The sequence below is a fragment of the Dasypus novemcinctus genome, chromosome 12 (genome assembly GCF_030445035.2).
Source record: "Dasypus novemcinctus isolate mDasNov1 chromosome 12, mDasNov1.1.hap2, whole genome shotgun sequence".
Taxonomy (NCBI): Eukaryota; Metazoa; Chordata; class Mammalia; order Cingulata; family Dasypodidae; genus Dasypus; species Dasypus novemcinctus.
Window position 1 is genome coordinate 48,983,561 of NC_080684.1, and position 27,424 is coordinate 49,010,984.

Sequence of the window (27,424 nt, forward strand, 5' to 3'; positions counted from 1 at the left end):
TGGCACTGAGTGCTTTTTTATTCTCCAAAATATAACTGTCTTGCTGGACTCATCATTGGTAAGTGGAAAAGAGAATTGCTATTTCCAGGCCTATACTTTTCTAAGTGTTATCTTTCCTTCTCTGACATGAAGGTTTTAATATAGATTAATTTCTTTTAAAGGACAGATAGGTGGTCAACAAGTGCCTATATAATTCATTCATATTACAAATGTTTTGAGCTCCTACAATCTGCCAGGCTGCATATTAGGTGTTAGGAATATAAAACCCAATAAGTTTGGGTAGGCTTGCTGGAGATAGTCAGACAAACAGCACAGGTAATAATGGTGATTACTGGTAATAATAATATGGGTTTTCCAGCTTTTATTTATATTATAAAAGAAAGCCATCAAGGCCAGCTGTATGCAAGACCATGAGGCTGGTGAAGTATCTAAACAGCAGGTCTCTGGTTTTAAATTCTCACTTATCACTAACAGTGTGCCCTTGGACAAATTATTTAAACTCCCTACTCTTCAATTTCCTTAAATGAAATGGGAATAATAGCATATACTGGTGAATCTGTTGTATGGATTTAATGAAATAATTTAAGTGACTTGTTTGGCATGGCACTTAGTTCAGGCTCAATAAGTGGTAGTTGCTATGATTATTTCTTCCTGTCTCCCTTTAGTTGGCTTCCCTCTCACTGCCAAGGGCTTGGTGTCCTTTGCTTACTGGTTGCTGAGAGCCTAGAGAAACATCCTCACATGTCCTTCTAAAAATACATGCACACTGTGGTGCTTTCTCTAGGCCTGCTGTCTCCGGGGCATGGGGCTCTAGTTCTAGGACTTAACTCAAGCTCCAATCTCAGCCACTAACCTACTAGACTAGCCTATACCAAAGTATAGGCTAAATGTACCTTTCACCTTGTGTAAGGAGGCCTGCAGAGCTGACCTGTCAGCTTGTATCTTCAGGCATTTTGACTTTTCTTCCTGAGAAGTAATGTGTGTGGTCCTGCAATTGGTATTTCTGGTTCCAATGGCAGGACAGTTCATGTATTCATTAAAAAGATTTATGGAGTGACCCTTCATTTCTGGATGTTGGGTGTATACAGTGGTGAAAAAAAAACCAGACACTGTTGTGTCTCTGAGCTTGGAGAAAAATGGCAACACAGACATTACGTAAACAGATGTACAAGAGAAAATATTTATAAATTTAATAAATACTACAGAGGAGAGAATGGAATCCTATGAGAAAGAAGAACTGGCAATCTAATTTAGATTGAGGGAGTGACCAGGGAAGATATCTCCAGGAAAGAAAGAAATGAAAATGTTTTCAGGGGAGAAGTTTCCTCTGGGGCCTCTCCAACTGTAGGTCAACAACAATACTTCTCAGCTTCGGTGTGGAGTTGACTCTGTCACTGCAGCTCGGGTTGGGAGTGGAGATAGGAAACTCATGTGGACTGTGCTTGTTTGTCATGCCACTCATCTGATAACACATTTGAAAGAAGAAATTAAGTCACCCACAAAAGAGTTGGAGCAGAAGGCCTTTATATCACTTGTGCTTTGACATTAATATGACACTCTTTCTTGCTTAGTTGTCCTGATCGCAGGACAAGAATGGAAATCTGGCTAGTATGACAGCATTTGTGGAACCATCTATCATGTCAGAGTGGCAAGTTAGCTTTAGATACCAACAAAAGTATTAATTGTATTTTCATTCATTCATTGGTTCATTCATTCAATGAATATTACGTGCCAACTCTGTGCTAGTCATTGAGGAAATAATAAGGTGGTAAGAAAACTATTAACCACCTGTGATGGCAGGGTACAAACCTAGACCTATGATGTGGGCAAACAGCTGGTGTGGGCACATTGGTTGCAAATGCACTAGAGACAAGCCATGAGCACAATGCTCAGCAAACAGCACTGTCCTTAGCCTCAAAAGTGGCAGTTAAGAGCAGCTCTGACCAAGAGAAATAAGTGTCATATGTGTGACTTTAAATTTTTGATAGCCACATTAAAAAGCAAAAAGAAACAAAATTATTTTAATAATCTATTTTCTTTGCCCCAATACATCCAAAATATTACCATTTCAACATGTTATCAATATAATCATTGTTCATAAGATTACATTCTTTTTTTATACCATATTTTCAAAATCGGGTATGTATTTTAATACACCTACAGCACACGATAATTTGTTTCACCACATTTCAAATTCTCAGTGCCATGTGTGGCAAGTCGTTACCATTTTGAACATATAGGCCTAGAGGATGAATAGAGAACAAAGTTCTAGCTCTTTCTTAGAAAGAGTAAATGTCCTTTGAGGGAGCATAAATATTTACTAGAGGGAGCATGTAGTAGGAATAATATATTAAAATATTAAATGAATTTATTTTTCATTTTTACTTTCCCCACCTTGGAATCATGTTTTCCTACAGCCTCTCTGCCAGTATGACTCCCAGAAAAAGGGGTGAATATAAATAATACTTCGGAAAGAGGGTATAATATGGGGCAAGTCCCTGACAAACAGGAGTAAGATGTGAAAGGAAGTTCTTCTGATTTAGGGAAGAAATGGATAGACAGGAGAAAGGGGTGGTGGAAAATGAGATGCCAGAGTCCTTATTCTAGCTTGCTGTCTTAGGGTTGAGCCATTTTGAGGGGTGGGGCATAGAAAGATCTGCGTAAGCATGAGGGGACATAATGGAATTGGTGACAGTGGCCCACTTCCATAAACATGGCCTAGAGAAGGCTGCAACCTTCTAGAAGTCCTGCATTTAAATTAGCACCATATCCAAAAGAGTGGAATGGATGGAGATTGAAAGGGAGTAGGGGAGAGGGGGATAGACCTGAGGCCATGGGGAACCACAACTGGCAGGAGATCTCAGTGTCCCTGTGTGTCCCAGTGAGGGGACTTGGAGATGCCCAGAAGCCAGGGAGCCAGCAGAGACTTGGGGTCAGAGGGAGTAAGTGCAGAATTTGAGGACCTCTCAACTGGAGGCAAGTGGTTGGGATCACAGACTGCAATAGCAAATGCCAGCTCAGTGCCAGAAGGGACACAAGGGACCTCAGAGGACACTGTGAAGGGATCCAGGGACTAGACTGGATTCTTCAGACACCTGCAAAAACCTTAACAACACTCAAGGAACTATTGCTGAGACTTATTTGCATTAGTCAAGTCCAGTCAAGAAAATAGAACTCATGACAGGTAGGTCCACAGCAGGCACTTATTATGGAAACTAGTTAGAGAGATGTTGGAAAAGGTGTGGCAACTTGAGATTTACAAGCCCAAGAAGCCTCCATGCCTGATGCTTCACTAGCTCCCTAGGGGAAGATGTCCAACCTAGCTGCCCAGTTTCACTCACAAGCACAAGTTTGCACGTAGCAAGGAAAAGAGAAGGAAGGTGTTTGAAGAGTAAAGGAGTTTGAGCCAAGCATAAGCATGAATGCCAAGGTTTGACCTCATTGTTCAGTCAGGGGTGGTTCTAGAAGCCCAGAAGAACAGCAGCCAAGGAGGCATGTGTTGGAGAGGCTGCTTCTCTGGTGGTGGGATGGCTTTGGACCCGAGGAATTGCTCCATTCCCAGGGAGATGAGGACTTAGACTCTGTTCACCTGTTTGTCTCAAGAGGAGAGGTTAACCAGTTGCGTTTAATCACATTTTAGGAGACCAGGCTCTCTGGGAGGCCATTCTTGCCCTTCAAAGCACCCGGAGGCACCAGCATTCCTGGAGGTGCCTTGGCATTGGTAATGCTCATTCTCTTACCCACAGAGCATCTGTGAGGCAGTAGAGGTAGGGTGTGAAGAGGAAATAGTTTTTGAGGAAAAATGTTTGAGGAAACATTCTCACTGTGCTTACAAGGAGTTCATATTATTTTCTGAGGGTGATAGTTTAAGAAGAAATGCTGGAGTATATGAAAATGTCTAGTATCCCCTGATATCCTTATCTAACTTCATCTAAAGGGGAAATGAGCCTGAGCAAAGGTCTTCTGGTACTTTATTTGAGGCTATTCCCTCATTTAATTTTCTGCTTTGAGCTATAAGAAGTAAAAGAATAAAAAGTCATTAGGGAAAAGAAAAGCAAAAGGAAACAATAGCCTTATAAATATAGTAGTTATTCCTACAGCAACGATGTTAAAATACTGTCCCTGTCCCCTGTGTTGTAAAAGTCAAGGTCAAGGATTTAATTTTAGGGAATACTAGTAGATGATTAATTATTCAGAAATCGTCAGTCAGCCAATAGAATAACTAGGCCTGCTGATTTCCCTCTTTCTCTATGATTTTCCTTTCCCACACTTCTCCCTCCTTTTCTTCATTAAGAGCCCTGCCAGTGTTGGTGCCATAATAATGCTTGACAACAACTTGGGGGTTGAATTATTTTCTGAATTTCTTTTAACTGGTTTACTTTGTTGCTTATTAATATCTTTGATAAAATATTTGGGATGAGACTATTTGAAAAAGACGGTAAAATAAATCCAGGAATTATTTGTGGATTTCACTATTCTGAGCCTGCCCGAATCTCTCCATCATCTATAAGCATCTATGATCATAATGCAAACAATCCCCAGTTTCTGGAAGTTAAATTAATTTTGCAATACTTTCTTATCTGAGGAAATAATGTTCTTTTCTCATCGATTTCCATGTTAAAAAAATGATTGAAGACACTGAAATTTTTCTGTGAGATAAAACTTTGATTTTGATGCTTTTGACTGAGACACTTCTAAGGTTCAGAAGATGGTGTTGGGGGAGTAAAAAGTATAGCCAGAAATTATCACCGGAAGAAAGGGCCCTCAAAGGGTACTTCCTCCCATTACAGGAAGACATTTTAAAGAGGAGCCACTTTGCCCATTGTGCCAACAAGGGCTCTAGGAGCAGTTTAAATTTAATAATTTAGAAAGTCCTTGTTCTAAGCCTCTCTTCTTCCCTATTTGCCTCTCTCATACAAAAGAAATTCTCTGCTTTTTTGCTGCCTAAAATTCTACCAATGGAAATTAACACCTTGGTCTTCCTTTAAAATGCAGAGATTTCTGGGCAATAGACAGTTTTTGACAAATAAGAATTGATTTAACCAGATTGCTTTCCAATGAATTTATGACTTTGAGATTATAATGCACAGCAAACAAGACTAGCATTTCTGGAGCCTCTGTGGAGTAGGGGAAAGAGTGCCCAAATATACATAGAAGAACTGTGAAATGGCAAGGAAGTCCCTAGTGTCAACTTGGCTTATTTTAATTAATTAATTAAGATTCAAAGTTTTAAATACCAATCATGCATACCATGCAGGATTCCCATACATTGCCTCAACACCAACACCTTACATTGTTGTGATACGTTTGTTGCAAATGATGAAAGAACATAGTCATAATATTACTAATATTATGTAAATATATTTATTTACATATAAATATAAATTCAAACTTATGCTATAGCCAAGTATGCCTAGTTCCCTGAAAAGCCAATTGAGAGAGGTATAAATTCTATAGGCTTTGCGTAATCAGGGAGGATGCAAACTAAATATGTTAATTAAAGCTTACCTGGAATGTGGAGGGTTCATGTTAAAAGCTTACCTGGAATGTGGGGGATATGTATTAATTCAAGCTCACCTGGAGGATATAATCTATCTGATACTCAGATAAAACACTGGATGAAACTAACAAAAAGTCCTTTTGCATATAAGCACCATTTGACTCCCCACTCCTACATCCTCTATATAAAAGAGACCCAAAAAATCCTATTCAGGCCTTGGTTTTTATTAGGACAGGAGGCCGCTGAGTCCAGCTGGTCGTAATAAATCCTCCTTCTCAGCTTCTCGAGTACTGGGTTCAATATTGCGTACACCCGACTTCTCTCTGCTACAATATTACTATTAACTATCATCCATAGCTTATATTTGGTGTATTTTTCCCACCAACCATCCTAATATTAATACCATGTATTTGTGTTGTATATTTGCCACAGTTTATGAGAGAATGTGCTCATATTTGTACTGTTAACCACAGTCCATAATTCACTATGGGGTTCACTCTGTCAACTTGGCTTATTTGAAGTTTTGCCTAGAATTTAGCCTGTTGCTGATGCAAACTTAACTACCTCTTTGGAATGAATTGCCATGATTTGCATAACTAGTAATTGTATCCGTATCTGCTGACACAGGAGTTTTTCTTGTAATTGTAGTTATTTAGCTAATTTCCATTCCTTTACTTAAAAGTAATTGAAGTTGTTATCTTATTTTAACTGAGTGATTTACAACACTGCTGTAAACAGCTTCTTGCCCTAATTAACGGCCCATTTGTTTAGCTTATTTCCATTGCTAAACTTGCTATTGTAGTTATCTTATGTTAACTGAGCAATTTATAACACCATTGTAACCCAACCTTGCCCTCATTTACAGTCTTTTCTTAAACTTACCCCAGTTGGCTTTTGTCAATTTTCATGGGTTTCTCCCTATTAACTATAATGCTCCCTATTAAATAGAACTGAAACATAATGAATCACTATATACCAACTTAAATAATGCTACTATCTCCACTTCCTTTTGTTTGAATCCCATGAAAACCCTAAATTCTTTAGACTAGAGGAGACAGATTTGAGCCAGGGGCTCCTGTCTCCATACCAGTTGACCTTGCATTAAAGCTATTTCTTTTCTCAACGTTCTGAAGTCATGTCATTGACTTCTGTGTATGTTGGGCAGCAAGCCCTTGCTTGGTAACAATAAAAACATCTTTGGGAACCCCCTTTTCAATTAATTATATGAATATTTAATAAGCCACTACTATCAGGGACTAGATACTGAGTAAGGTGGTTGACATTAATTTAGCGTATGTTTCCTGACATGAGGTTTGCATGCATTATTTTACTTTATCTCCTTTTCAAACCATTTTGTGTGTGATGAAGTATAAACCCAGAGAAGTTAAGTCACAAAGAAGTGAGTGGTAGACATGGAATTCAAATCTATTTCTGCATGTTTCCCAAGAGTCCTGCACTTTTAAATGTCATGTTCCTGAGTTTTTACTTGGTCAGTATGTCTAGAAGAGAGCTAATATTGTGGAACAATAGAATCATCTTTCTGTGGAAACCATAGCACTGTTTAAAAAAGATTGAGTATTTATATGATGGAGAAATAGGAAAGACTCTGATGCTAGTTCTCTTTTATCTCCCTAGGATAAACTTATCTTATGTAAAAGGTCATGGCAGGGGGGGAAGCAGATTTGGCTCAAGCAATTGAGCTCCTGCCTACCACACAGGAGGTCCCTGGTTCAGTACCTGGTGCCTCCTAAAGAAGACAGAGAGCTGGTGTGATGGGCAGGCATGGCAAACTGACACAATAAGATGATGCAACAAGAGACACGAGGAGGAAAAGCATAATGAGAGATACAAGCAGGGAGTGGAGGTGGCTCAAGTGATTAGGTGCCTCCCTCCCACATTAGAGGTCCTGGGTTCAGTTCCCAGTGCCTCCTAAAGAAACAAGGAAGATGAACAGAACAGACATAGCAGTGCTGTGCTGGGGTAGGAAGAGAGAAATAAATGAATAAATTAATCTTAAAAAAAAGGTCATGGGAATTTTTTTAGATGTAAGTAATATATATATGGGATATGAGATATTGTGGAACTCAGAGATGATGCACATACATGCTGCTACTAAAAAACATTGAGGGTCATTTTGTTAAAATACTGAAGAACATATTTTTTACCAGCAAATATATTTAATGAAGCTGTAATTCCATTAAGTGGAACTGTGAAGAACCCATATTTTAAAACAAATCTGACAGAGACTAATACTTGCATGTAATTGAAATAATTTTTTACTTGCTTCATGGTAACTTTTGTATGCCAGTGCACCATAGGAATGATTTTATCCCCTTCTAATTGGACTGTGTAACTCTGAAAGAGGCATACATCATCTTAATTAGAAATAAAGTTTATGATGTTGAGATAATGGCTTTTGGTTCAGTAATTTGAAGCAAGTTCGTTTAGAATGGGAATAAAATCCTGACCCAGGATTATTTGTCTTGCTTCTGGCTCAGGTCTGTTTGTCCACATATTTTGTTCACCTCCCAAGAATAAATGATGCCTCATGAAGGAACTTGTGGCAGTTTGATATTAGTTATGAATTCCAAAAGGAGATACTGATTATGTTTGTAAACTGATCTGTTCCTCTGGGCATGATTGTATTGAATTCAGAGGATTCACTTTTACTTTATTAAATCAAGATTAGGACTTTGACTTGACCACGGCATTAGGGTGACTCAGTTTGAGGTCCCCTTAATGGGTTATATAAACGGACAGTCCCTCATGGAGAACACAGAATAAGATACACAAAGAGGAATCAAGAGAGTACCACAGACAGGGAAGAGGAATGAACTTTGATCCCATGACCCTGGGAAGAGAGATGAGCCTAGTAGTCTACAGTTGATCTTGTGAAGAGACCAGAGCAGCTGAGCCTGAAAAGAAATGAGCCCTCCAGCCTACAGCTGAGAATGGAAGAATCTGGGCCCATGGAGCCTTAAGAAGAAGAGGAAGACTGAACCCTTGCAGACATCGCCCGCCATCTTGCTTCAACACGTGGCAACAATTTGTTGAGGAAGTAACTGAGTTGGACTCTTAAGGCCTGGTAACTGTAAGCTTCCACCCTAAATAAATAGCCTTTATAAAAGCCAACAGATTTCTGGTACTTTGCATCAGCACTCTTTTGGCTGACTAATATAGAGGGTGGAAGCTTGGGCCAGCCCAAGGCAAGACTGTTAAGAAAAGAGGTGAAGGTCATGTTGCTGACCTTCCTCTTTTCCCCTTCTGAGCTCTGTTCCCACCTCTTGGTATTTGCAAAGCAAGTGACCAGGGCCATCACTGCCCTTTGGGGCAACCCAGGCAGAAAGGCAACTACTGCCAAATGACCCAAAGTCTCTCCTACTCAGATTGCCTGCTGTCACCTAGTTAGGAGGAAGAGATTGGGCTAAATTCTAGAACCACTGGTGAGGAATTTGTATACTGACTGAAGAAAGGGAGTGGGGGGCAGTGTGCAAGTGGGCAGAAATCTAGCCTGTGCCCTGCCCACCACACATTGCCCTTTTCTTAGCGCACCACTGCTCCCAGCCAGAACACAGTGGGGCTTTATTAGCCCAGGGGGAGCCTTTTTATCATTCCACACCTAGAAGGGGTCTCCCTTCCTGTTTTGCACAAAGGAACCATACAGCTGGTAGTGGCTATGCCTTAATTTATAATTACCGCAGTGATGTAGTACTTTTAAAATTTTTATTCCAATGTTCCTTTACATGCATGATCACATTTGAAAAGCACAGTAACCCTGTGATTTAAATTAGGGACTATTTATCTCTATTGCACAGATGAGGATGGTACAGATTAAAGTTGAATGACTTTTCCAAGTGCTAGATCTGATCTTGAGCTCTGTTCTTGTGATTTTATGTCCCTTGCTCTTATTTTTACATCTTTATTGGAATGTATTCATAGTGAAATGTGAATGACAGTATTTCAAAATGATTTTATTATGAAAATGGACATGTGTGTAAAAGTAGAGAGGAAAGGAACTCTTAAGTATCTATATACAGATTCAACAATTACTAGATTTGGCCATACCTGCTTTACCTCTGTGTAAATCTCAGACATCATGTCTTTTTATCTTACATATTTCAGTTTTCATATCTGAAAAATAGATATATTTCTGTATAACTACAATGCCATTACCACCCTAACAGAATTAGTGATGATTCCTTAGAATTTATTATCAGTCCATAATCAAATGTCTCCATTTGTCTAAATAAAATCCTTGTGTGGTGAGTTTGTCCAAAACAAGCATTTGCTTCATCTATTACTCCTTTTTCTCTTGTTTTCTTTCAATTTATTCTTTACTTCCACCTTATCGATCATTTGGAAACCTACTGAAATATCTGCCATCTTTAAATATTATTATATACCTTACATATATACAGTTTAGTGTGTGTATATGATTTAGTATATACCTTACATATATACAGTTTAGTGTGTGTATATGATTTAGTATATGGTATAATGTGGCAGTTTGACATTCTTTTATGAATTCCCAAAAGGGAAAGATTATATTTCTGAACTAATCCCCTCCTGTGGGTATGAGACCCTTTCGAATGGACTATATCAATGAAGCATGACTCAGGTTGAATTTCTGCTCTATTACTGTTTCTGATATAAACAGAGACACACACAGGAAAAGAGAGCCCTGCCATATTTGACCTGGGCATGTGAGAGAGAGGACTATAGGGAAATAGAGAAGCCCAGGGGAAGGCAAAGACCTTGGCAGAGATTGGCGGCCATGTTGATTTGCCTCTTGGCTGGACAACAGGATCAATGGTAGCTGACTTTTTTGAGAAAGCAGCTCTGATGGTGTCTTGATTTGGATATTTCATGACCTTGGACCTGTAAACTCTTACCCCATATAAATCCCCTTTTTAAAAGCCAACCCATTTCCGGTACTTTGTATCAGCAGCCCTTTGACAAACGAAAACATATAATGTTCATTGTTATTAGACATGGTCTTTGAAAAAAGTTTTTTGAAGATGATTTTTACTTTTCCTTGGTATTACCATAATAATCGGAGCTGACAATTGTGGAAACTACCCACTCTTGAGCCTTTGAAATTGTTAGAGTATCCATTTTGTGTGCACTATACTTGCTGATGGGGAATCAGAGGTAGCAAAACCGTGGCCATTTTCCTCAAAGAAACTAAGAAGATGCATACATAGAAAACAGTAGTGCAACTATGCTAAGACAGCACTGCAAGGTTAGGCAAATTTTATTCATTGAGGAAATCTTTTTTGAGAACCTGATATATACTAGATGCTGTGTTAGGTGCTAGAGGTAAAAATGAATAACATTGCTGCTACTTTTACATTTAACAGGGGGAGAACAGATATTAAAATAGACAGCCATAAAAATATTATGCATGTTGCATATGCATATAATACATGTTGTCTTCTAATTACTTCTATATGTCACTGCTTTCAATGTTGACTTTGTTTGGTAGTATATCTCTGAAATGAAAAGCTTTGGTTCTCATCATATTCTAAAGTTATGTGTATTTTAGATAGTTCTAGCTTTATTGAATGAATAATTGAGGTACTTATTGTATATATTCTCTTTACTTCCTTTCACTAACCTTAACTGTCATTTTTATTATGTTTGTTTTCTTGTCTTATAAAGGAAAAATTTTGGATTTAGGCTTGTGATATTGAGCCAGATGGGTAGCACTTGAAGATGACAGTTGTTTGCCAATAGTACCACCAGCATATTAATTTTGGTTGCTATAATTGATAATGCTAGCCACTGTAACAAGCCCCCAAATATACAAGCTCTTCATTTAGACTTTTTTTCCTCATCACATATAAACATGGGTGTGCTAATAATAATGAGATATTATTATATCTTTTCCCCAGAACTCCTGCAAAGAAATAATGTATGTTGACACACTTTACAAACGGAAATGCAAAACAAATGTTAGTATTGGCAGCAGGCACAGAAGAATAGTATCAGAAGTTACTATGAGACTGGTCAAAATAGCAATCAATCAAACTTCTTAATCTCTGGGCCTAGAGATATTGTGAGAATGCAGAGTTGAGAAAACAAATCTGATGATTTCATTCTTGTTCTTGGTATAGCTGTGGCTCCCTTCTTAACAGCAGTCTGTGATTGGGCAGAATTGATGGTTTGGTTCTGGGAAAGCCTGGAGTAATGGGAAAATTCTCCTTCATTCATTGACCTCTACTTTGTCATAAGGTAGAAGGTACCCTTGGGAGCATTATATCAGATACTGGAAATTTATCCTCTTCCTTTGCATTTATTTCTAGATGTTACTTATTACAGTGGTTTGAAGCTGTATGTACCCCAGAAAAACATGTTCTTAAATTTATTCTATACCTGTGGGTGTGAACCTGTTGCCGCCTTTCTCCGCCCCTCCTCCCCTTTCAGCCCCCGCCGCCCTTCCCACCAGTCCCGCCCATATTGCCAACCTACAATCTGCCCTCTTCCCCAGTAACTGCTTACCTCAGGTCTATCCATCAGCTTCAGCCTGTCCACAGCCGCCCCTTAGCCAACCCTCCCTTCATCACGCCCCTCCCTCTACCCACCCCTATATAGCTAAGTGTACTTCCGTAATAAAGCAGACCTGTTCTTGCGCTCAAGCGGTCTCCGTGGTTTTTCCCCAACCGCGCGTCCCCCACGCCTGGAGAACCAGTGCTCCCTCTTGGGGCACCCCCCGCCGGTGGTTCGGCAGGAGCAAGCCCCCCCGACTCTTGGGCCTGAGCGAGGACGAAACCCCCACGCTCTGCTACATGAACCCATTTGTAAGTAGGACCTTTGATGAGGTTACTTCAGTTAAGTTGTGCCCCACCTCAGTCAGGATGGGTCTGAATCTTATTTTTGGAGTCCTTTATAAGAGAATGACATTCAGACACACAGAGAGGTCACAGGAAGGAAGAAGCTGAAACAGAACCTGAAAGAGAAGGAAGAGACCAGGAGACACTGCCACATGCCTTGCCATGTGACAGAGGAATCAAGAATCACCATGTGAGAGAAAGCATCACATTGATGACCACTTGATTAGGACATTTTCTCAGCCCCAAAATTGTGAGCAAATAAATTCCCATTGTTTAAGCTGAACCATTTCACGTTATTGGCTTAAGCAGCCTAGGAAACTAAAACATTTACGCTTATGGTTGTTTATTTTTCTTCACTGTCCTCTGGCTAGCTTTGTGTATTTATATGCGTGGGACTTAATCATTAAAACTATGAGTAGTTTGTAGATGAAGAGTTTGTTGGTGTTTCATCTAAGTTCTATTGCAATGGCTACCAAACTGGTGAGCATAGCACCCCCGGAGTGCGGAGATGTTGTTAAAAAATCAATTTCCAGGAACAATCATAGATTCCGATTTATTCGGTCCGGGATGGGGGATTAATAATATATATTTATTACACTGTTCTGCTTTATTAGCCTTTTAATTATACACTTTGCATTAAGTTTTCATGGTTACCCTAGAGATTTCAATACATGTTCCTGACTATTTATAAAACACCTCTCTTGTTTTACCCAGACAATACAAGAACATAAAACAGTTTAACTCCATTTATTACCTCTTGCCCTTTTTGTATTTTTGTCATATGTTTTTACTTTTGCCTATGTTATAAGCCCCACTATACATTATCAGTGTTGTTTTAAACCATAAATACACTATTATGTTTACCTTTTCTATTATTCTTCATTTTTCCTGCTCTACTAATTTCCATCTGGGGTTGTTTCCCTTTAGCAGCAAGAACTATGTCTTATAGTGCCAGGCTGTTGGTGAAGAATTCACTTAGCTTTCATTTGGCTGAAAACTCCTTTCTCACTTTTACGTTTTGAAGAATATATTCCTGGGTATAGTATTTTAGGTTGGCAGGTTGTCTGTCCCTCCTCCAGCACATTAAAGATGTTACTTCATTGTCTTCTAACTTCCAGTCTAACTTCCAATTTATGTTGAAATTTCAGCTGTCAATATAATTGTAATTTACTTTTTCCCTCTGGCTCTTTTAAGATTTTTTTCTTTTTTGCTCTATATTTAGTTTCCTGTACTTTAAGATGTGCCAGTATGGCTTTGTATTATATACACTGATGTCTTTCATTGGTTTTGGAAAATACATAGCTATTATCACTTCAAATACTGCTTCTGCTCCAATTTCTCTTTCTTCCCCCTTTAAGGCTCCAAATACACACATATTAGGCATTTTATCTGTGTTCCATGTGTTCTTTACACTCTGTTATGTTTTTGCCATTCTTTTTTTTTTCTCTTTGTGATTTTTTTGGAATATTTTATATTGATCTACCAATTTTAAGAGAATTCTGAATTCTATTGTTTTCAGGCCACCATTAAACATATCCAATTAGTTTTAAATTTTAGATGTTGCATATTTTTCTTCTAAAATGTCTGTTTATATTTTATATTTTATTATTTCGTAGAGTATATTTCTTAAATTCTTTCTGTCTTTTCATCCATTTTGCCCTTATTTTCTTTTGAAAGAAATTTTTTTAAGGTGGTGCTAGGGATTGAACTCAGGACCTCATACATAGGAAGCAGGTGCTCAGCCACTGAGCTACATCCACTCCCCAGTGAGACTTGTTTTTTTGTTTGTTTGTTTTGTTTTTAGGAGGTACTAGGGATAAAACCTAACATCTCAGACATGAAAAGTGGGCGTTCAACCACTTGAGTCACATCTGCTCCCTCTAATACAATTTTGATTTTCCTACTTTTTTGTATTAAATTAATGAAAGAGAATTAGTCCCACGGAGCAATGAGTAAAAGCTGTTTGGGAGGATACGCTGGTACAGGGAAGAGATGTTTCTCTTTATGGGCTGTAATTGTCAGACAAAGAGGCGCTGATGCAAAATACCAGAAATCTGTTGGCTTTTATAAAGGGTGTTTATAAAGACAATTACAGTTACTGGGCCATAAAGTATAAGTTACTTCCCTCACCAAAGTCTGTTGCCATGTGTTGGAGCAAGATGGCTGCCGATGTCCGCAAGGGTTCAGGTTTCCTCTTCCCCTTAAGGCTCCATGGTCCCAGCTTCTTCTATTATCAGCTGTAGGCTGGGATAAGTCTCATCTCTCTCCCAGGGCTTGTTTCTCTCTGGTTTCAGCTGCTCTGCTCTCTCCACAAGGTTAGCTGTAAACTATGAGGCTCTCTCTCTTCCCAGGACCTATGCTGTGTCTGTGGAACTATCTCTATTCCTCTGTGTTCTTCTCCTGTGGGTTTACTTCCTGGGGCTCAAGCTCAAAACTCCAGTCTCCCTTCTCTGTGCTGTGGTTTCTCTGTGAGTTCGTGGAGACTCAACTTCCTACCGACGTGGCCCAGTCAAAGCCTTAATCATTATTATTATTTTTTTAAGATTTATTTTATTTATTTCTCTCCCTCACCCCCTGTTTTCCCCATTGTGTGCTCTCTGTGTCCATTCACTGTGTGTTCTTCTGTATCTGCTTGTATTCTCATTAGGCAGATCTGGGAACTGATCCTGGGCCTTCTGGAGAGGGAGAGAGGCGATTACTCTCTTGTGTCACCTCAATTCCCTGTTCTACTGTATCTTCTCATTTTCCCTCCTCTGTGTCTTTCGTTGAGTCATCTTACTGCACCAGCTTTCCGTGTTGGCTGGCACTCCTGCATGGGGCAGCTTTCCTGGGTGGGCCGGCACTTTGCATGGGCCAGCTTGCCCTCACCAGGAGGCCTTGAGCATTGAACTCTGGAACTCATAGTAGATGGGAACCCAATTGGTCGAGCCACATCTGTTTCTGCTTACTCATTATTTAATCACGTAAACGTGAAGCCTCTGAATCCAATATAATCTAATATGCCCAGAGGAACAAACCAGTTTACAAACATAATCCAATGTCTATTTTTGAAATTCTTAAATATTGCCAAACTGCCACTTGGACCTTCACCTAATCCCAGGGAAACAGGACATTTAGGATCATATTATTGTAATGCACTCTCTTCCATACCTTTTCTAAGTCCATTTAAGAAGTACAGGGAAGTGGATGTGGCTCATGGGATTGGGCTTCCGCCTACCATATGGGAAGGCCTGGGTTTGATCCCTGGGGCCTCCTGATAAAAAAGCATGTCCACTCGGTGAGCTAGTGCCTGTGCAGCGAGCCGAGTGCCTGTGAGGTGAGCTGAGTGCCCATGTGGCAAGCTGAGTGCATGTGCAAGTGCCTGCATGGTGAGCCAGTGCCTGTGCAAGTGAGTCACACAGCCAGATGATGATGCAACAAAAGAGCTGAAGGGGAGAGTTAAGATGAAGCACAACAGACACCAGGAACTGAGGTGGCGCAAGTGACAGGGAACCTCTCTCCACATCAGAGGTCCCCAGAATCAAATCCTGGTGAATCCTAGAGGAGGAAAAAAAATAAACAAAATGAGAAATGAAGACCAAAAAAAAGAGAACTAGATACAGAAGATCACACAGCAAATGGATGAAACAGCAAAAAACAATAACAAAGAAACAGTAGGGCAGGGGTAGCAGGGAGAAAAAAAAAAGAAATACTCTTTTTACCTAATTGCAAGATTATAATGTTGTTATAAATAAAATAAATCATTAAAATTCATAATCATAAAAGCAAAAAAAATATTTAGAACCTTTACTGTAGAGATACTGTTATTAGTGAAGTTGGTGAAGTTGATGAAATGGGTTTTATTTCATCTACTTGCCTTCAAATTTTCTTTTTAGGAGAAACTGGGAATCAAACCCAGAACATTATACATGGGAAGCAGGTGTTCCACCACTTGAGTTACATCTGCTTCCCTCTTTAATTTTTTAATATTAGTTATTTTGAATTTTTTGTCTACTAATTCCAACATCTGGATCATTGGTATATATTTTATTTATTATTTTTCTCTTGATTATCAGTCACATTTTTGGTTCCTTCATATGTCAATTAATATTTGATTGTATGCTGGTCATTGGGTCTAAAAGAATTGTAAAAGCTCTGCATAATGTCTTCCATGTCCTCTATTAGGAAGATAGAGTGACTTATCCTATCGTAGCTTTCTGACACATTCTGCTTAAAAGCTGGTATACAGCAAATGATCTGTGGTAAAAAAATAGCTTCCATTTGGGTTTCCTCTAGTTTCCAGTCTGTCAGATCTGTGTGAACACCAAAAGCTCTGCTGGTTTTACTCTGTTTGGGCCAAGCTCAATCATTGGCTTCTTGCCCAGAATTGGCAAGTGCCACAAGGAAAGAAAACAGGAGCTCTGGATTTTGGAGTTCATCTTGACCTCATTGCTTCTAAAGTGTTCTATATCTTTTTTTTTTAAAGATTTATTTATTTATTTACTTCTCTCCCTGCCCCCCACCCCAGTTGTCTGTTCTCTGTGTCTATTTGCTGCGTCTTTTTTGTCCGCTTCTGTTGTTGTCAGTGGTACGGGAAACTGTCTTTCTTTTTGTTGCATAATCTTGTTGTGTCAGCTCTCCGTGTGGGTGGCACCATTCCTGGGCAGGCTGCACTTTCTTTTGCGCTAGGCGGCTCTCCTAACAGGGTGCACTCCTTGCGCATGGGGCTCCCTTACACGGGGGACACCCCTGTGTGGCACGGCACTCCTTGCGCGCATCAGCACTGCACATGGGCCAGCTCCACACGGGTCAAGGAGGCCCGGGGTTTGAACCACAGACCTCCCATGTGGTAGACGGATGCGCTAACTACTGGGCCAAGTCCGCCGCCTGTTCTATATCTTAAAATGAAATTAAACCTGCTATATCCTACTTTCCACTGAGTGATTCTCATGATTGGTTATCCATGATTTCAACCCTGCCTGAATCTGTATTAGAAAAGGCAATGTATTTGCTTATAATCTATGCCTTTTGTATTAATTAATAACTGAGGATTTAAGATCTATATAGGCCACAGGGAAATGTACACGAACCCTAGTTTAATATGCTGAGAATAAAAACTACTAAATTTAGTGCATCATTGTTCATAAAAATGTACACACAAATAAAATTCTATCCCATTTCCGAAGTGTGATTTTCACAAGTATCTCTACTTCAAAAGCATAAGTATGAGTAGCATACTTTTTAGCAACTCCCTATTTGATTTCAAATTCAGTTAAAAAAAAAGAAAAAGGAAAAGATCAAATTTTTGGAAATTCATCTCTTGTTTTAACTTTCTTAATTTTTTAAAGTTTTTAATTTATTGTTTGAAAGTCTACTCTTATATTTCATGTGAGCTTTGACAGATATATGCACCTGGGTAACTACTGTCAGGCACAATCAAAATATAGAACATTTCCTTCACCCCTCCCAAAGTTCCCACCTTTTGTTATTACTCTCACACAGACCTTCCATAGCAGCTAATTAATTTCCTTCCTTTTGCTCACAAGTTGATTTTTCCTGCCTCAAGCATTTACAGTACACCGTTTCTGTTTCTGCAATCCTCCCTCCCAGTTTTACTCAAACCTCAAAGACCTTCCTGACTGAGTCCTCTAATCTCTGCTCCCTTCTTGTTACCTGGGACCCTATGCATTCTTTTGAAATGTAGGTGTTTCAACTTGGGCATATTGATATGTTGCTGTTCTCCATTTGGTTCCTATTTCTGTGTGCACCCTGTCCTCTTTGGATCCAGAAGTCCTCCAGTTCCTTTGAAATCCCTCAGGGTGCCCTTTACAATGTTTTGTTCAGTAAATACTATTATTAGACACAATTTGCAGAATGGAAATGAACTTCATTTTCCAAAGTCCTAAACTTGCCCCAAGCAACCTCTGTGGGCCTCATTTTGTGCTAACAGTTATGAGCACACACTATGGCACATGCTGTGCCATTGGCTTATTCAACCTTTCAACATCATTTCATCCCTCAGTAGTATGAGATTGTCTTTTACCAAAGCACTGACTCATCGCAGTGGCAGCAGCTGTCTGTTAGGGTGCTGAACACTACATTGGAATTTAATGTTATTACCTGGAATAATATCTCACTTGGACAGAAGCCTTTTAATTTTGTGAGCTGAAATATCATTTGAGTAACTCTCAAGACCATGGCGGTAGAAGGAAAAGTTGGTTATTACAATGTTTTAGGGCAGGTAAAAGAAGAAATTCAGCTTATATGAAAATATTTCTTAAAAATAATGATTATTCTGAAAAGGTGTTTGTTAACCCAAACTATTCTCACTGCTAAAATACCATCCTTTCTGCTGTTTTTAAGTCAAGTGAGTCCTGAAGAAATAATAAATGGCCCTTGTATCTACACTGTTAGTATAGACTTGGGTGAGTGTTTAATAGGATTCAAGGAAAATCTAGAGAAATGAAATTTACAAATTTTAGTTAAGCCTGATACCAATAATTCCTTTAATAATATTCTGTAGTAACGCTTGATAAGTCCCTTCTTTGATTTCCCCTTCTGGTCAGGAGTAACCTAAAGGGCCTAGCAGCTGTGGGAATGCCTAAACGAAAGAGGGAGAGAAAAAATATCTATGTAATCCTTTATCTATATAATCAACAGATGAATAATCATGGATTGGTGGAAGTCAGGATAAGACAAGAAGCAGGGCATGAAGATTTATGTCTTACTAAAGCCAGGGGCTTTCCCGTTTTCCCATGTGATAACTTATTTAACTTTTTACCACTATTTTGGAATATATATTTATATATATAAATATGAATAAAATTATTATTTTGGAGGTGAAGAAACTGAGAGCTAAGGAAGTTTAATTGATTACATCAAGGTCACAAAGAGGGAGAGTCCAAGTCCATATATTCTGCCTTGAAGATTCATGTAACTGCAACCTACTGCATTCTTATGTCTCGCTTCTCAGAGTCATAGAATGGCAGCAAAGAAGAATTTCTTGCTTCATATTTAGTGTATTGCTCTTTGCCAACATAGCACCCATCAGTGGCAAGCCCAGATATGATAAGCCCATGCTTTGATGTTTCCATTTATTTGACAAGTCTGGTTATCTGAAAAGCTTCTTGACTAATGCAAACAGAATGCCAGGGTCCTTTAAGAATAGATGTCCTCCTCCCTTTCCTGGCACCTTGCAGGGACACCTCTCAGCCTTCCTAGTTGTGGCTGTTGTTGGCTTTTAGGAAGCTTCCTGCTCGCACAAGCATCAAGACTACAAGGCTCAATCAGATTGACGATGGTGGACAGTGCAGGTGACAGAGACCCAATTAATCAACTGAGCTTACAAAAATGGTCTCTAAGCTTTGGAAATGAGGCCAGGTGGTGATGACAAAGACAAATGTGGTCGGTTTGCCCTCTGTGTGTGGACTTTGCCCTGTACTAACAGCTTCTCTCTTACATGTCACTGTCTCTCTCTTTTCCTTTCTTTTTAAAGCATTGTTATTTGAATCATATAGTGAGAGGTAATTTTACCTGTTAGGGCATGTCAGAAATATAAAGTTGTGGAGGTAGAGTATGTGTGGGCAAAGAGACTTGTTTTTTTTTGAAATGTATTAAGTAAAGCAAATTTATTTGGTGATCCTTTGGTTCTGATGATGCAAACCTGTAGATAAATGTGAAATTAGGAATGCCTGACAAAGAGGTATCTGCCAGTCTTATTTAAAAGTTGTAATAATAATATTAGTTAAAATTTGTGAGTGCTTACTATGTGCAAGGCTCTGCACTAAACTTAGGTTATTTAATTATTATACTACCTTTATACAATAGATAACATTATTATATTCATTTTCAAGTTAAAGAAACTGGAATTTAGAGAGGCTAAGTAATGCAAAGGCACACAACTACTACATGACAGAGTTGGAACTGGTACCTGGGTCTTTCTAACTTGGAAGTCTGGACCCTTAAGCACCACAATATTTTTCTGCCTTCTTATGGTAGAAGGAGCGTGTCAGGGTGTAAGCCAAGGCCCCCAAAGTCTGTGAGTCATTCATTTTCAAATTCCAGGTCATTGGCAGTCCCAGAAATGGGATCCATATTTTAGAGCCTTGAAAGCTGGTTGGCTGATTTTGCTTCTTTGGAATAAGTTTTCCCGCCTCCCCCCCCCCCCCTTCTGTTTTAGAAAATAGGATTTCAAGTAAAACACAAGCCAATATAAATTATTTTTTAAAAACACCATATGAAATGCAAATGTGTGTCTGGTTAATTTATAGTCCACTGTGGTGAATAGAAACCCAGAATGTCTAAACCTAGGGAAATACCCACTTCAAACTGCTTTTGCCTAATAGCAACTCCATCTTAACAGATGGAGAGCAGCGCAGAGCCCCAAAAGTCTCCTTATTAATGGTTATTGATTTTATCACAAAGAAAAAATTGTGGTGGGAACACAGACTTTGTTCTGTGCTTTGTTCCAGGGCACAAACATTTGTCTTCCTAAATCTTTCCCTTCCTCAGCCAGGTAAGTCTGCCACTCACTGCTGCTCTAGGCTTTTGTACTTGCTGCAGCTTTCAGAGCTGGCTGATGTTAGCATAAATTCCAATAAACCAAATCCTGTTAAGTTCTTCTGTTGGGTGAGCTCCTTTAAGTTGCACTTAGGAACTATGGTTTAGAGTCATCATGCTTGTCAAAAATAGTTCCCAGACACTGAACAAAATGACTGAAGAAAATAAACCATGGCTTTCTTAACGTCTACCATACCGAATTTCTGATTGAATTCACTTAGTTCCACTACAAGCTTTTATAAGAATGATATTATACCCATTCCTAGAACTTTTCCAAGGCATTTTAGCCTTTCCAACATTCAACCTTAGGTTCCTAATGGTCAATTCTAATTGGGTTTCTTTCCTATAAAAGCTAGGCCAAATATGGGAATCAAATACTTGTGACAGGATTTTAAAACTCTTCCTTTGCTTCACAAAACTGCTTTATGTTAAATGCAGCACACATTTCTCTTCCACAGTAGCTTTTCTGTAGCCTAATAGTGGGTAGATGGCAGAAAACAATGAGAACGCAATTAGAAAAAAATTTGACTCTTTCTCCTGCAATAAATACGGATTTCCATTTTAGAGTAAATATGGACTTTTTGATTCATCTTTATACCCAAGCGAAAGGGAGTAGAAAGGTGAGCAACTTTATCAAAGACAATTTTGATAAGTTAAGATAACTGAGTAGGGCACAAGATTTGGAAAAAATGAAGTTCTTGTTGGAGATTAGTACATTTTTATTTGAGAAATGAGGTTAATATTCTATAGCCACCTTTATTAGTTTTCAGTGGATGGTGTAACAAATGGACTCAAACCAAGTGGCTCAAAACAATAGGAATTTATTCTCTCACAGTTCTGGTGACTAGACGTCCAAAATCAAGATGTTGGCAGGGCCATGTTTCCTCTGAAGTCTCTGAGAGAAGACTCATTCCTTGCCTTCCTCCTTCTTCTCGTAGTTGCTGCCAGTGTTTGCTGCTCCTTGGCTTACAGCTGCGTCACTCCAATTTCTGCCTTCAATGTCACATGGCCTCCTTCTCCCCATGAATATCTTCTGTGTCTCTGTGTCCTTTTACTTATAAGAACACCAGTTATTGGATTTAGGGCCCTCTCTAACCCAGTATGACATCATCTTAACAAATTACATCTGCAAAGACTCTATTTCCAAATAAAGTCACATTCTGAGGTTCCAGGTGGACACGAATTTTGGGGGACACTATTCAACCCAGTACGCTGCTGTAACAAATTACCACTATCATAGCAGCTTCAATTATCCATTTATTATCTCAGAGTTCTATAGGCCAGAAGTTGAGTGGGCCAAAATCAAGGTGTCAGCAGAGCTGCTTTCTTTGCTGGAGACTCTTTGAGAATTCCAGGGTCATTTAGGTTGTTGATTGAGTTCAGTTCCTTGTAGTTATATGACTGATGTCCTCCTTTACTTGCTGTCAAATGGAGGTAGTCTATAGCCTCTAGAGTCTGCCCACGTGCCCTGGCTCAGGGCTCTCTTTTTCCATCTTCAAAGCCAACAATGGCAAGTCAGTCCTTATCATGTTTCCTATCTTTCTGATTTTCTCCTCAGTCCTTCTCTGCCTCATCATTCCTGCATCTTCTTCACTGGCTTCATCTCTATATGACTGCAATCAAAGAGATAACTCTACTTTTAAGGGCTTTAGTGTTTATATTGGGTTCACCAAATAGTCCAAGATAATATCTCTATTTTAAGACCTGTGTCCTTAATTACATCTGCAAAGTTCCCTTACAGCAGAACCTAGATTCATGTTTGATTGAATACTCCTGGGAGGACATTTTTAGAATTCTGTTTCCCACAGAAATGAATACAGCAGAGACCACCCATTACAGACTCCTTGACTGGAGGTGGTTGGTTGGTGAGGTTTGATTCTAAATTCCACACCAGTGCTGCCCCTAATATTTTTAATTTGTGAGAAGACCATCCACAGGCAGCAATAAACTCTGTGGCCAGCACGTAGAAACAGAATTTAATATTATACCCAAATGAAAGGTACACATTTACTGACATGGGGAATCACTTTTGTGCTTGCACAGTCATTAGATATATATGAAATATGGAAGAATTCAAAGGTAATCTTCCCCTGCTTAACAATGTCGTCAGGAGGCCGATACCCTAGAGGTATCTGTAGAGGTTCGGTATTTATTGCCTTAAGTCTCAAAGCACTGACTCCCTGATCAGGTACTGTCCACTAGGGGTAGAGGCAGAGCTGGAGGTGGCTTTTCTAAGGGCCTTACCTGAGGCAGTGGGATTGAGAAAGTGATGACTTGGACCCAAATGCAACCTCAAGAGAGATGAAAGAACAGCCTGTGAGAGAAGATTCCAAGGGCTAAGAGTGGGAGAGTTTCCTCAGGATTAGCAGAGGGATGGAAATTAGGACTCTATGAGGTAAGAAGATTCTCTAATGTTCCCCCTGAAGACTCCTGAGCCAATTTCTGAAAGATCCCAGTGACCTTTCCATTTGCCCGTCTCCAGGTTCACAGTTCTTGTCCTTTAATCCTTACTATAAATACACAGTTAAGTATATCAAACTGTAGAAAGGTTATAAGGACAAAGACAATGGAAAATAGCACATTTACAAATAACCTGATAAACTATTCTAGGCAAATAAATATTCACATGTTTCTTCCCTTACTGCAAGCTCTTATGGATTATGGTTTAAGTCAGATGAAATTTGGAACTATAAATTTAGGACACTTTCAGTCAATAATCAAATGCAATATTCACTGTAATCCAAGGTTCTTTTAATAGTGAATCCCATTTAAATTACCTTCTCTGCCATACAGATAGTTTACAATGTAGTGATTGATATTCCTGATAAGGACCTTATGATATAACCCAAGACTTCTGAATTATCAAAAAAAAGATGAAAATAAGTTCAATTTGGACTTTATGCACTATATTCAGATTCTTTGAAAACTGGTATTTAGGATTCCATCCATACATTGGCACCTTGGATTTAACTAACATTACTGATTAACAGAATGCCCTATTCCCTAAATAATGTGTAATCTCTAGATTACCATCGGGGCTTTTAGCATTCCCACTTATTTTCTCTACACAGGATCCTGTAGAAAGATTTTAATGAAACCTGCATTGGCTTGGTCTAGGTTCCTAGATCAAAGAACAATTGCATGGCAAATTGGTCCTGCCTGGGCTGTGACTCCAGTCAATGGGGTGGGCCCAAAGCGCCAGCTGACAACCAGCAACTGCACTAGTCAGAGACCTGTCATCACATGGGGCAAATTATATCTATAGAGTATTTAACACATGATTCAAAGCATGTAATTATGCTACACATTTTAGATTAAAACTTACTGGTTCAAATACAAGATCTGCCACCTACTAGCTTGGTAAACTTGAGTAAATTTACCTCTCTGAGCTTCAGTTTTTTTTATCTGTAAAGTGGGGTAGAACGTAATAGGGTTTTGTAAAAATTAAGTGAACTAATGCATGAAAAATGATTGACATAGTGTAGCAGTTTGGTATTATTTATGAATTCCAAAAATAGATATTGGATTATGTTTGCAAACTAGTCTATACCTGGTGTGATTAAATTATGATTAGGGCTTTGATTGGGTCATGTCACTAGGATGTTGGTGGGGAGGTGGGTGGGGACTCACAGAGTAAACTACACTGCAGAGAAGAGAGTTGGAGTTTTTGAGCTAGAGCCCAGCAAGTAAGCACACAGGGGCAGAGCATCTGAGCCCAGAGAGAATCAAGCCCCGGGGAGAGAGACAGAGCTGGTCCCCTGAGAGTCTATAGCTGGTCTTGTGGAAAGAGCAGGGAAGCTGAGCCTGGAGAGAAACAAACCCTGGGAAGAGAGGAACCCAGGACATCAGCAGCCATCTTGTTCAACACGTGACAACAGACTTTGGTGAGGGAAGTAATTTATGCTTTATGGCCTGGTAACTATAAGCTCCTTCCCCAAATAAATAGCCTTTATAAAAGCAACAGATTTCTTATTTTGCATCAGCACCCCTTTGACTACTAATACACATCGTAAGCTCTCAATAGGTTTTAGGTATTGTTAGTAGTCGTGCAAATCCATTCAATGTTTATATTTTAAAGACTTGTGAGTAAGCACCAGTAAGAACGGTTATATTGTTGGATAATTAGGCAGAGGGGATTTCTAATCTAAGCAGATTTAGCATTGGAAAACTTTAATATTCTGAACAGAAAAAGTCAACGTAGGTTTATCTTGACCCTTAGGTCAAATGGTGCAATTGCCACGAATGAAAAGATAGAAACTCTACAGCCTGGCAGGAGTCAATTTTGATCCCATTTGACCACCACCTGGACTGAAGCTAAGAAGATGTGTATTGAGAATCTCCTGAATTCCACCAAGTAAGTGATTTACTACACTTCTTTATTTAAATCCTTATAATAACCCTAGGAAGGGGGTACAAATACAATCCATCTCCCATTTACAGAAGAGGAAACTAAAATGTAATAATCTTTTTAAAATTAAATTTTATTTTATTTTTTAATTATCTTTTTTTTAAAGTTAATAGATCACACAAAATGTTACATTAAAAAACAAAAAAGGTTCCCATAAACCCCACTCACCACTCCCCCACCCCATCAATTTTTTAATTGTATTTTTTTGAAGATATATAGATCACAAAAAATGTTACATTAAAAAAATATAGGAGGTTCCCATATACCTCCATCCCCCCTCACACCACTCCTCCCACGTCAACAACCTTTTTCATCATATGGCACATTCACTGCATTTGGTGACTACATTTTGGAGCACTGCTGCACCACATGGATTATAGTCTACATTTAATAATCTTAATATTCATAGTCACATGACTAATCAATGCTGGAGCTGCCATTCAAATCATTCTCAATTCACAGTGTACCACTGATCACCAAGGCCTCTGATAGAGGCCTGGCAAGTCGTTCCTGCAGGCACTAAGGAAATGGGAGGGAGGTTCTGAGTGCTCCCAGGGGCATCCTGGCCATTCCAGCCTAAAAGACTAGCATACCTAAAGGCCCATGGAGCAGGGTAATTTAGTTTCTAACCATTCATTGTAATAGCAAATCCCTTACTTATTAGAGTAGAGCAGTCAGATAAATTAAAGGTAAATACTACTACTACTACTGCTACTACTACTAGATACCCTATATTGCCTATATATTTAATATCCACAATGACTGGCCAAATTAAATTGGTATTACTATATTTTTATTACAGATGAGCAAACAGATTCAGAGAGGTTAAGTAATTTGTCCAAGGCAAAAGCGAAGTATCTCTGAAATGTCAATATAAGAAAATGGGAATCAGGTGATTTTGAAAGAGCTATTTAGGAAAGTAACAGTTGCTGGAAAGTGAGAGAGGCTTCCCTACTTCCAAATCCTGTGAACTTGGCCATGGGGACTCAGGAAACTAAAGGTTCTTCCTGTAGGAAGATGTGGGGAGAGAGGGCTTATGAAAACCCAAGTCGCAAAGAACCTGAGTAACAACAGTAAGTGCTCCATTAAAAGAATTTAATAACAATTACATAATAAGGTCAATGCTATACCTTTAAAAAATGATCATATTTATGGAGTTCTTCTCTTTTGTGTTTGATGAAATTTTCATGACCTTTTCTTATAAAAGCATGAGAGAAAGAAACACCTAGAGAGAAAAAATAACATGACTTTTTTAGGTTAGTCTGCAATTTGTCCCCACAGATATTTTTTGAAATCCTTTAAAGCTTGTCAATTGACAAAGGAAATTTTGATGAAAAGATAGGAGTGAGGTTGAAAGGGACAGAACTAACAAGCTGCTAACCTAAACTATTCCACTTTCAGAGAGAATACCTCCCACACATTTTGTCTGGGTAGTTCAATTAACAACATTTTAGCTGTTTTATTTTAAAAATGTTTAAAAACTCCCGCAAAACAGGACTGTATTAATGCTTAAATTTATTTTTCATTATAGAAAATGTTCTCTGTTCAGCATTAATTAATGATTAATTTCAAAAAATTGAAAGCAAGGATTTTCTTTTTTTTTTTAAAGATTTATTTATTTATTTAATTCCCCCCCCCCCCCCCGTGTCTAGTCTTGTTTCTTTGTCCACTTCTGTTGTTGTCAGCGGCACGGGAAGTGTGGGCGGCGCCATTCCTGGGCAGGCTGCACTTTCTTTCGCGCTGGGCGGCTCTCCTTATGGGTGCACTCCTTGTGAGTGGGGCTCCCCTACGCGGGGGACACCCCTGCGTGGCACCACACTCCTTACGCGCATCAGCACTGCGCATGGGCCAGCTCCACACAGGTCAAGGAGGTCCAGGGTTCAAACCCCGGACCTCCCATGTGGTAGACAGACGCCCTAACCCCTGGGCCAAGTCCGTTTCCCGAAAGCAAGGATTTTCAAACACCAAGGTTTATAGCAATAGCCAAAAGGTGGAAGCAACCCAAGTGTCCATCCATGGATGAATGGATGAACAAAATATGGGATATACATACAATGGAATATTATTCAGCCACAAAAAGGAATGAAGTTCTGATGCATGCGACAACATGGATGAATTTTGAAGACATCCTGTTGAGTGAAATAA